This window comes from Anomaloglossus baeobatrachus, chromosome 2 (genome assembly GCF_048569485.1).
Source record: "Anomaloglossus baeobatrachus isolate aAnoBae1 chromosome 2, aAnoBae1.hap1, whole genome shotgun sequence".
Taxonomy (NCBI): Eukaryota; Metazoa; Chordata; class Amphibia; order Anura; family Aromobatidae; genus Anomaloglossus; species Anomaloglossus baeobatrachus.
The window spans coordinates 418,962,854-418,975,262 of NC_134354.1; positions in this window are offsets into that span (position 1 = coordinate 418,962,854).

Sequence of the window (12,409 nt, forward strand, 5' to 3'; positions counted from 1 at the left end):
GCGGACATATATACATACATGCACACAGCTTTATATATTAGATATATAAATAACACAGTATAATATATATATATATATATATATATATATATATATATATATATATATATATATATACATACATATATATGCTGTATGTATTATTTAGGTAATATTTCTTAACATTTTTTGTATTTTTACAGAATTTGGGATGTTAGTTACAGATCTCAGTTATGGGGTTTCTGGGACTGTAAAATCAACAGCTTATCCATAGGATAGGTGATCAATGTCTGATGGGTGGAGGTGCAACACCCGGCACTGCCGCCGATCAGCTGTCACGGATTCCAACGGTTGGTACTACTCCGATGCGGAGATGCACAGCCCATATCTGTCAATAGGGTACTGTATATCCGCCCTCTATTCAGATCAATAGGGGGCAGATGTGCAGTATCTGGCAGTGGCCACTATTCCATTGACCGATATGGGCATCTCCGCATCTGAGTAGTACCAGCTGGTGGAATCCATAACAGCTGATCGCCAGCAGTGCCAGGTGTCGCTCCCCCATGACCTATCCTCCACACCACCAACACTGAAGAGTTTAGGCCCATTTTTAAAATTGGCCCCTGGCACTTCGTACCATCTACTAAATATAGAATACACCAGATCTTATAATCAATAATCTTGGGAACTGTGCACATTATTGTGAATGTAGATCTCCACTTTGTGCTGGACTTTGTAGTTCCCCGTATTCCATCTAGTATGGATGACAAAGGGGGAACGGACTGATCAAGTTGCAATTCCTTACATAGCGTTGAATGATGGTTTGCCACAATTATTTTCCAATGGGTTAGTTCATAACCGATATTGATCTGTTTTTTAATTCTTGAGACAAACCTTTTCAGTTGATTGCAATGATAAACCTGAATTGGATTATTCTCCCACATTGTTTTCGCCTTATACGTTGTTCTAGGAGACCTGAACCTGCAGTCAAGTTTGTACTATATTCTGCACAACTTCAGTATTGCAGTATATATTGGTAGTAACAAGCATAGTCTCCTATGGCTGGAGATTCACAGAATCACCAAGAAGACCACCAGCTGCCATTACCAACCAGTGGCACCTCACAATCATGGGTGGGCAATGGATGCTTTAATGGACAACCCACCACGAAAAATATCACTTTTAAAGATTGTAATTCATATCTGAAGGGTTACACACAGCTATAGGAGCTAGCTCAGACTGCTGTTAAAGGCACGTGCCGACTGCCCTCATTGGTAATCTCTACATAGCGTGGTGAGAAGAGAGTCATCCATATCCATAGCCAACCCTTACCTAATTACATCATATGATATGGTGGCTATGTAGACGACCTTCTCAATAACATTGATTTGCCCACTTCTCATGCGTAAAGCGAAGTGGATATTTGATTTGGAAACGTGCACCTATAGGCTTTAAAGAGCAACCATCGTTATAATTTCATAAACCAATATTATACATGAAAAAAGCAGCTATGAATTAGATCTTATCAATGAAATTTGCTTCTTTCTCCACTTAGATTGATCTTTCCCCCTCAACTGAAGGGAAAAATCTGTATTCAGCGAAGATATATTTTTTCATTACTGAGATAGGAGATGACAGTTGGTGTTCTTAATATACTATGGAGGAGGGAGGAGCTAAAGGCAGACAGTGCAGTTTACAAACAGCCATGTAGGGACACAGCATGTGGAAAAAGGTGCTCGGGTTAGAAGAGACCAAATTAGATTTTTTTTTTGGTAAATGAAAATCGCTATGTGTGGCGGAACACTAACACTGCAAATTAACCTGAAAACACCATCCCCACCATCAAACATGCTGGTGGTAGCATCGTGCTGTGGAGATGCTTTCCTTCAGCAGGGAAAGGGAAGCTGGTCAGAGTTGATGGGAAGATGGATGGAGCCAATTACATGGCAATCCTGGGGGAAAACCTATTAGAGGCTGAAAAAGACGAGACTGGGGTATAGGTTCAACTTGCAACAGTGCAACGACCCTAAATATCCTGCCAGAGCTACAATGGAATGGTTGAGATCAAAGCATGTTTGTGTACATGAATGGCCCAGTCACAGTCCAGACCTAAATCCCATAGAGAATTTGTGGCAAGACTTGAATATTGCTGATCACAGACGCTCTCCATCTAATCTCACTGCGCTAGAGCTAGACTGTATAGAAGAATGGGCAAAAAATTCAGCCTCTAGATGTGGAATACTGGTAGAGACATAACCCAAAAGACGTGCAGGAGTTATTGCAGCCAAAGGAGGTCCTATAAAGTATTGACTCAGAGGGGCTGAATATAAAAGCACGTCACAATTTTCAGATTTATATATTAAAACTATTAAGGAAACCATGTATCAATTCCTTTATACTTCAGAAATACTTGCCACTTAATGTTGGTATAGCACATAAAATCCCAGTAAAATACATTTCAGTTTGTGTGTGTAACGTGGAAAAGTTCACAGGGTATGAATACTTCTTTAAGCCAATGTAACAGTGCAAATACAGATGAAAAATGGAAGACATACTATTTTCTTCAGCGTTGCATCCATGTTTCATTCAATTTTAACTGATTTATTGCTAAAAGTTGAACATTCAGTTTACCTCCTTCAGGGTTTTAAAAATCGATAAAAAGTAAAGGCAAAATGCATGACTTACTGTATATGAAAGAATTGATAAGGGAGAAGAACAAGAGTTTTTATAGTGCAAACAATTATACAAAATTTTATTATAAAGAAGGTGAACATTCATTTAGTCTTAAAACGCTAGACCATGCCCCGAGATAAGTAGACACCACTAGGGCTTCATGAAACAAATAACATGCTATCAGAGTACAGATGGAACAATCATCATAATATCAGAATACAGTATCGCCATAATGGAGTGTAACTACGGAAAACGAAGTCAGATCCCCTCAAAAGGTCTAAAGCATACCAAGATGTAATACTGGAGTAGGTCATGCAAAAACAGCTGGGTTCAGAGACAGGTCACTGGAAATGGAACCTCAAAACACCCAACGCACGTTTCGAAACGATTTTCAATCATCAGAGGAGGAGAGGCACCGTGCTTGTTTCCCTTAACACGCCCGGTTTAAATGGCAGCGGTGAATGTCAAAAGACCTGGAAGTCCAAGAGCGGCGCTCGCAGTGATTCGCTGAGCAAGTCCCGCGAGATGCCCCGCCGTCACCTCGCACATGCCCGGAAGCAAGGAAGCATCACCATGGCTCCTGAGCTTGTGCGTGACGTATAGACAGCGGCAGTTAGACAGGCAAGACAATCAAAGGAATCTGTGCGTTCGCACAGAGACAAACGGGTCATATTAGTTAATGTATAAAATACAAGATACACACACACTGAACAAATATACAAAAGAGACAAGGTAAACAATGTGCTACAAAGTACAGGGTTTATGACGTCTTCTCATAAATAAGGATTTCCATATATACTTTTTCTTTTTTCATGCATATCCCGGTATCAGAGCACACTAATATTGCCTAAAAATAGATAAATAAACCCGGAATTATTAAAGGACCAAGACAAGTATAAAACTAATTAAGAACGGACACAAATAGTGGAGAGAGCACAGAACCACAAATTCAGACAAGGACCAAAAAAAACCTTTTTAAAAAAAATATATGTATACAAAAAAGTACAAGGGGAAGTTTTTAACAAAGGCTCCTGGGAATTCTCTCACAAAAATGAGACATACAGTGCCTACAAGTAGTATTCAACCCCCTGCAGATTTAGCAGGTTTGATAAGATGCAAATAAGTTAGAGCCTGCAAACTTCAAACAAGAGCAGGATTTATTAACAGATGCATAAATCTTACAAACCAACAAGTTATGTTGCTCAGTTAAATTTTAATACATTTTCAACATAAAAGTGTGGGTCAATTATTATTCAATTATTATTCAACCCCTAGGTGTAATATTTTGTGGAATAACCCTTGTTTGCAATTACAGCTAATAATCGTCTTTTATAAGACCTGATCAGGCCGGCACAGGTCTATGGCGTTATCTTGGCCCACTCCTCCATGCAGATCTTCTCCAAGTTATCTAGGTTCTTTGGGTGTCTCATGTGGACTTTAATCTTGAGCTCCTTCCACAAGTTTTCAATTGGGTTAAGGTCAGGAGACTGACTAGGCCACTGCAACACCTTGATTTTTTTCCCTCTTGAACCAGGCCTTGGTTTTCTTGGCTGTGTGCTTTGGGTCGTTGTCTTGTTGGAAGATGAAATGACGACCCATCTTAAGATCCTTGATGGAGGAGCGGAGGTTCTTGGCCAAAATCTCCAGGTAGGCCGTGCTATCCATCTTCCCATGGATGCGGACCAGATGGCCAGGCCCCTTGGCTGAGAAACAGCCCCACAGCATGATGCTGCCACCACCATGCTTGACTGTAGGGATGGTATTCTTGGGATCGTATGCAGTGCCATCCAGTCTCCAAACGTCACGTGTGTGGTTGGCACCAAAGATCTCGATCTTGGTCTCATCAGACCAGAGAACCTTGAACCAGTCTGTCTCAGAGTCCTCCAAGTGATCATGAGCAAACTGTAGATGAGCCTTGACATGATGCTTTGAAAGTAAAGGTACCTTACGGGCTCGTCTGGAACGGAGACCATTGCGGTGGAGTACGTTACTTATGGTATTGACTGAAACCAATGTCCCCACTGCCATGAGATCTTCCCGGAGCTCCTTCCTTGTCCTTGGGTTAGCCTTGACTCTTCGGACAAGCCTGGCCTCGGCACGGGTGGAAACTTTCAAAGGCTGTCCAGGCCGTGGAAGGCTAACAGTAGTTCCATAAGCCTTCCACTTCCGGATGATGCTCCCGACAGTAGAGACAGGTAGGCCCAACTCCTTGGAAAGGGTTTTGTACCCCATGCCAGCCTTGTGACCCTCCACGATCTTGTCTCTGATGGCCTTGGAATGCTCCTTTGTCTTTCCCATGTTGACCAAGTATGAGTGCTGTTCACAAGTTTGGGGAGGGTCTTAATTAGTCAGAAAAGGCTGGAAAAAGAGATAATTAATCCAAACATGTGAAGCTCATTGTTCTTTGTGCCTGAAATACTTCTTAATACTTTAGGGGAACCAAACAGAATTCTTGTGGTTTGAGGGGTTGAATAATAAATGACCCTCTGAATAAACTTTTTCCAATTTAAAAAAAAAATAAAAAAAGAAATAACATTCTTTTTTGCTGCAGTGCATTTCACAATTCCAGGCTGATCTACAGTCCAAATGCCAAGTTAATTCCGAATGTGTAAACCTGCTAATTCTGCAGGGGGTTGAATACTACTTGTAGGCATTGTAACTGACTGATTCATTAAGTCTTACATTTTTGAGGATGAGGCAGATTTGCTCGTCCGAAAGTGATTTTGAGGCTCAGTCGACTGATCTTAGGGACCGCTTCCGTGATAGGGGGTACAGTGGCAGGAGCATCCAGTTTGGCTACAATTGTCCCAAAAAATCTTCTCGGGTGCAAGTGCTGACGCATACCCCTAAGAAACAGGAACAACAAGATTCTGCAGTGAGATCCATCGGAACATACAACCAGGAGTGGGAGACAATGCGTAACATAATAAAAAAAACATTGGTCCATGTTACTTACGTATCCCGTATTAGCAGAAACACTCACTCAGAATCCCTTGATGACCTCTAGGAGGGTCAGGAGCCTGAAGGATCTCTTGGTTCAAAGCCATTCCTCCGAGAGTTAAGGGGGCTTTACACACTACGACATCGCTAATGCGTTGTCGTTGGGGTCACGTGATTTGTGACGCACATCCGGCCGCATTAGTGATGCCGTTGCGTGTGACACCTATGAGCGATTTTGCATCGTCGCAAAAACGTGCAAAATCGCTCATCGGTGACATGGGGGTCCATTCTCAAATATCGTTACTGCAGCAGTAACGAAGTTGTTCCTCGTTCCTGCGGCAGCACACATCGCTCCGTGTGACGCCGCAGGAACGAGGAAGCTCACCTTACCTGCCTCCAGGCCGCTATGCAGAATGAAGGAGGTGTGCGGGATGTTACGCCCTGCTCATCTCCGCCCCTCCGCTGCTATTGGGCGGCGGTTCAGTGACGCTGCTGTAACGTCGCTGTGACGCTGAACGAACCGCCCCCTTAGAAAGGAAGCGGTTCGCCGGTCACAGCGACGTTGCTAGGCAGGTAAGTATGTGTGACGGCTCTGGGCGATGTTGTGCGCCACGGGCAGCGATTTGCCCGTGTCGCACAACAGATGGGGGCGGGTACCCACACTAGCGATATCGGTACCGATATCGCAGTGTGTAAAGCGGCCTTTAAACCATTTGGTTCTCGTGGACCTTATAGGGATGTTTTCCCTGTGGCCACTGCTTGGCTTGCAGCAATGTCCTTCGCAGCACTTCTTTCCATTCTTTGGATGGACAAAAGAATTTTCATATGAAACAATACATCACTAGGGATGGGCGAACTCGAACTGTAAAGTTCGGTGTCTGTACCGAACACATGGTGTTCGTGCACACGACCATGAACACGTGCTTTCTGGGACATTCGTGTTACAGTTCGTGTAACCGTTCGGGTCCAGGAGCTGTTAAAAGAAAAGCATGTTATTAAAAAAAATTCTGATCTTACTTTTAGGTCCCGCGTCCGCGTCCTGCAGACTCTGTCTCCCAGCGCTTCTGGGGTAAATAGCAGTATACCAGGACAAGTAGATCCACAGTAATTAACCAAATTAGCTGGACCAGAAGTGCAAAAGGAAAGACAAACTTAAAATGTAACTTTTAATAGATATGCGGATAAAAGTGAGCAGTAGCTCACCGGTTAAAAACCTAAGTGGCTCATATTCACCCAATATACACAAATATAGGGCTGTGAACACAAGCCCAAAACAGTGTGCCTCAGTCGGGTGACCCAATGAAGAAAAATTCCACAATAATGGTGTGATGGCCCTATCTGAGGCAAAGACACACAAGAGTATTTCAGTCAAAACCCCATCAAGGGGAGGATACACTTCTGTGTGTCTCAGGCAGAAACTCCTAAAACCTATAGAAACGGATGATTAAAAGGCTGGACCTAAGATAGTCATAGGAGGTGTCCGGATTTATTGGGAAGGGAGGGGAGGGGGAAAGATTAGTGTAGGGGGGGGGAGAGGGGAGGGGGGAAGGCTTCAGGTAAAGTGCCAAAAGAGGCAACCAGTTCATTCAACACAACAGATTTGTCATAGAGGCACTCACCTTCTGCCTAACAAAAAATGTTTTCACCTTTGGTAGGAGGCTTTTCCATCAGCTCAAGGGGACTGCGATGGGGACGTGCTGTGCCCCATCGTATGCTAATCTCCTCTTGGGCTGGTGGGAGGAAAAGGTGGTTTTTGGTGGCCTTGTTGATACCGAGGACGTCGTCTTGTGGCTTAGGTACATAGACAACGTCTTCGTTATCTGGAAGGGATCGGAGGTGGATTTCCACTCCTTCATGACCACACTCAATAACAACAACATCGGCCTGCACTTCACTAGTGAAGTAGGCGGGGACAGTTTGGCATTCCTCGATGTGTTGGTTGAAAAGGGTCCAGAGGGTCGCCTTAAAACAACAACCTATAGAAAAGCCACCTCTTCAAACTCACTTTTGAAGGGGGATAGTGCCCATCCTGGTCCCCTAAAAAAAGGGATTCCCAAGGGACAATTTATCAGAATGCGGAGAAACTGCTCTGAGGAGGCTTCTTTTCGTTCGCAGTCTTCTGATCTGATGGGACGTCTGAGAGATAGGGGTTACCCGGAGGGGGTGATTACAAGGGCATACAAGTCCACATGTGATCTGGATCGCAGTAGCCTATTAAACCCCAATCATAAGAATGCTGACACCCCTGACGTCCTTAGATTTATTACAACATTTAACAATGGTGCAACTGATCGGAGACAGATATTAAGCAAATATTGGTCTATATTGCATATGGATCCTACCATCGACAAGCACCTCCTCAGCCACCTGTCGATCACCTTTAGAAAAGCTAAATCTCTAGGTGACAGACTGGTGCACAGTCACTTTGAGGAAAACAGATCAGTGAGGACAGCAAGTGGAACGAAAGGTTGTTTCAAATGCCATGACTGCATAAACTGTAAGTTTGTGGAGGAAGGGAAAGATTTCAAGAACTCCAGTGGCACTAAGGTATACTCCCTGAGGTCACTAATAACATGCAAATCGAAAGGGGTAGTATACAAGGTGACCTGTGGTTGTGGCAAATTGTATGTGGGCAAGACGATCAGGGAACTGAGATGCAGAATAGGGGAGCACAAGGGTGACATCCTTAAGAGGAATGATACACCGGTGGCGAGACATTTAAACACCTTTCACAATGGTGACTTGGGAAGTTTTAGAGTAATGGGCATCGACTTGATTCCCCCCCCTCGAAGTGGTGGCAACTGGGACAAGATCATCCTCCAGAAGGAGTGCTTCTGGATCTATAGTTTGGACATGATGGTACCATTAGGACTGAATGAATCCTTGTCTTTCACCCCCTTTTTAGGAGCACCGTAGAAGTAGGGCGGCTATGAGGAGGGATAGCCGACGCCTGAGTGGGGGCACCACAGGCGTGGGATTACTAGGGTGCCGACCCCCACATGATAGGTAGGGCTTCCTTTAGGTAGGGTCAGAGGTTAGTTTGCACTTTAGCTTTCTCCTCTTTTGTCCAACATGACCATGACTGTCCCCCTATGGCCCTAGTCCTCCGGGCAGTGAGTATTCCTTTGTGGTCCCCCTCTGGTTACCCCTTGGTATGTGATCCGTTGCTATGCTCTCAGATAACCCCGGGGGATGTATGGGGCGGCTGCCCCATCCCTTGACCTTGAGATTCCCCCCCTTTTTGGCACTTTACCTGAAGCCTCCCCCCTCCCCTCCCCCCCCCCTCCCTTCCCAATAAATCCGGACACCTCCTATGACTATCTTAGGTCCAGCCTTTTAATCATCCGTTGTATCAGTTTGACCATCGACACTATGTATGTATACCGGCACGTTTATGGACTTGTACCTACGTGCCCTTTACTATTTGATTGCTCGCGGCTACTATACAGGGCGCCCATGTCACTATGGTTACGCCCTGTTCTATTCTAAGTGACGAACTAGCATGCGTTCCATTTACCCGGATGTGGGTACATCGGGTACTAGCTGTGACGCTTTCGTAGCGACGCGGCGACCGATGACGTGTCACTTCCGGCCCGGAGGCATTCTGGGAGTGAACGTCATCGACGCGGCGATCGATGACGTGTCACTTCCGGCCCGGAGGTATTCTGGGAGTGAACGTCACCGATGACGGACCTATTTGCGCATGCGCCCAGCTATATATGGAGTAGGCCAGCCGGACGCTAAGCGCGGCATTTTATGAATTTGGGTCCTGATGTACGCCACGATGCGGTGAGTGTTTAGAACCATTGGGCATAACACATATGGCCTGACAGGCAGCCTTAGGGCTTATTTTATGTATTTTTCTTTTTAGTGACCTGGGCATCTTTTGATTGTCATCCGGTGAAGATACCGTTTGACAGCGTCTTGTTCCCATTGGAACTCCCCTGATGATCTGCTCTTTGAAACGTTGGGAGTGGGCACTGCGACTACATGCCTGACTTGGTTAAGGTATCTGAGGGATCTGGATATGCTGTTTAAACAGCCCCCTGCATGAACCAATAACCTTCCTCAATGCCCGTGTGTAATCTCCGGACCTGGTAAGACCGTTCCCACTTGGAGTGGGATTCATTATATGTACGGTTTCTATGGGTTTTAGGAGTTTCTGCCTGAGACACACAGATGTGTATCCTCCCCTTGATGGGGTTTTGACTGAAATACTCTTGTGTGTCTTTGCCTCAGATAGGGCCATCACACCATTATTGTGGAATTTTTCTCCATTGGGTCACCCGACTGAGGCACACTGTTTTGGGCTTGTGTTCACAGCCCTATATTTGTGTATATTGGGTGGATATGAGCCACTTAGGTTTTTAACCGGTGAGCTACTGCTCACTTTTATCCGCATATCTATTAAAAGTTACATTTTAAGTTTGTTTTCCCAGCGCTTCTGCTAACGCTTCCGTCCGATCATTGCTGTTCCCCCCAGTAAGCACCTCTGGCTAAAAGGACCTGCCCTGACGTCATACCCATGTAACCAGGCACGTGTGAATGTTGTATTACCTCATTGGCTACAGACTGGTCACGTGAGTATGACGTCATCACAGGTCCTGGCACGCCGTGATGCGAGTGTCAACGCATCACGGCGCACAATCTCCCAACAGCAGCGGGTCAGCTGCATGGATTTCCACATATGAGGCGCTGCTGTCGGAAGAGTGGGGTGATGCAATGCGAGACGCAAGTGCAAACATACCCTCACTGTCAGCATCTGCCTCATCACTCTGTTCAGAACGATGCAGCAGACCTGACATGGCTCTCTGTGCTTCTCACTGTGTATAGACACTGTCTGTGCACAAGATGAAGCAGAGTTGACATTGCTCTTTGCTTCTCACTGTGTATAGACTGTGTCTGTGCACAGTGATGAAGCTGACTTTGCTGTCCCTGTGGATTACGTCGGACTAAAGCGGGCTTTACACGCTACAATATTGCTAGCAATTGCTAGCGATATTGAGCATGTAAGTACCCGCCCCCGTCGTGCAAGCGAAATCGTGTGATCGCTGCCGCAGCGAACATTATCGCTACGGCAGCGTCACACGCACTTACCTGGTCGGCGTCGGCGCTGTGACTGCCGAACAACCCCTCCCTCAAGGGGGAGCGACGTTCGGCATCACGGCGACGTCACTAAGCGGCCGGCCAATCAAAGCGGAGGGGCGGAGCTGAGCATGATGGGAACATCCCACCCACCTCGTCCTTCCGCATTGCGGCCGGCGGCAGGTAAGGAGACGTTCCTCACTCCTGTGGTGTCACACACAGCGATGTGTGCTGCCGCAGGAGCAACGAACCACAACGAAAAACAACCCTTACCAATTTTTGAGTTTGGCACGACCTCTCCATGGTGAACGATTTTCATCATTTTTGAGGTCGCTTAAGGTCGCTGGTACGTGTCACACGCTGCGATATCGTTAATGACGCCGGATGTTCGTCACTAACAACGTGACCCCGACGATAAAACATTAACGATATCGTAGCGTGTAAAGCCCCCTTAAGGATTTTTTTATAATAAAGATGGAGTCTCTAAATGTTTTTTGTTTTATTTCTAATAAAAAAAATTCTCTGTGTTGTGTTTTTATGACTGTTTCCTAGAAATTCATGGTGGCCATGTCTATTTTGGTGTGACACAATGAATTTCAGGCTTAGTACCATCTGAGAATACAAAGGTGGTATTAACCCCTTTATCACCCAGCGAGCCACCGCCATCAGGGCCTCTGGACGAGCCGGGTAAAGAGCCTGGAAATGACGCTAAGGAGCAAAGCGCCATTTCTAGGGGTGGCTGTGGGCTGCCGAGAATCCCAGCCCCCAGCTGCCTGGCTTTACCTGACTGGCGATCAAAATACGGCGGGGGCCCACGCATTTTTTTTTATAATAATTTTTTTAAATAAAAAAAATTAATGGGCTTCCCTGTATTTTGAAGGTAGCTGAGGGTGTCAGCCCATAGCCGTCTGCTTTATCTGCGCTGAGAATTAAAAATACTGCAGAGTGCTACGTCATTTTTTTAAATAATTTATTTATTTTTACAGTACTGTGATGTCAGGCAATCAAAATACAGGGAAGCCCATTTTTTTTAGTTATTTAAATAAATAATTAAAAAATAATGCGTGGGCTCCCGCTGCATTTTTTGTATTTCTAGCTAAGGGTAATCCAATCAGCTACTGGCTGCTAACCCCAACTGCTTGGTGTTACCTTCACTGGCAATGGAAAATCCAGGAAAGCATTTTTTTAAATTTTTTTGCCAAAAAACTAAAAAAAAAATACCGTGGGCTTCACCATATTTTTGTATGCTAGCCAGGTACAGCAGGCAGGTACGGGCTGCCCCCAACCCCCAGCTGCCTATTTGTACCCGGTTGGGAACTAAAAATATAGGGAAGCCCTTTTTTTAATTATTTCATGAATTTCATGAAATAATTAAAAAAAAAACAACATTGGCTTCGCCTCATTTTTGTGTCCAGCCAGGTACAACAGGGAAGCTTTGGATTAGAATCTTCAGCGCATGAAGGCCCAAGCTTTCTGGGCCCCCCCGCTGCGAATTGCAGTCCGCAGCCGCCCCAGAAAATGGCGCTTTCATAGAAGCGTCATCTTCTGGCTCTGTATCCAACTCTTCCAGTGGCCCTGGTGACAGGTGGCACGCTGGGTAATAAGGGGTTAATACTAACTTTGTTTTACTAGCTAGTATTAAGCTAGAAATTCTAAGGGGTACTTTGCACACTACGACATCGCAAGACGATGCTTGCGATGCCGAGCGCGATAGTCCCCGCCCCCGTCGCAG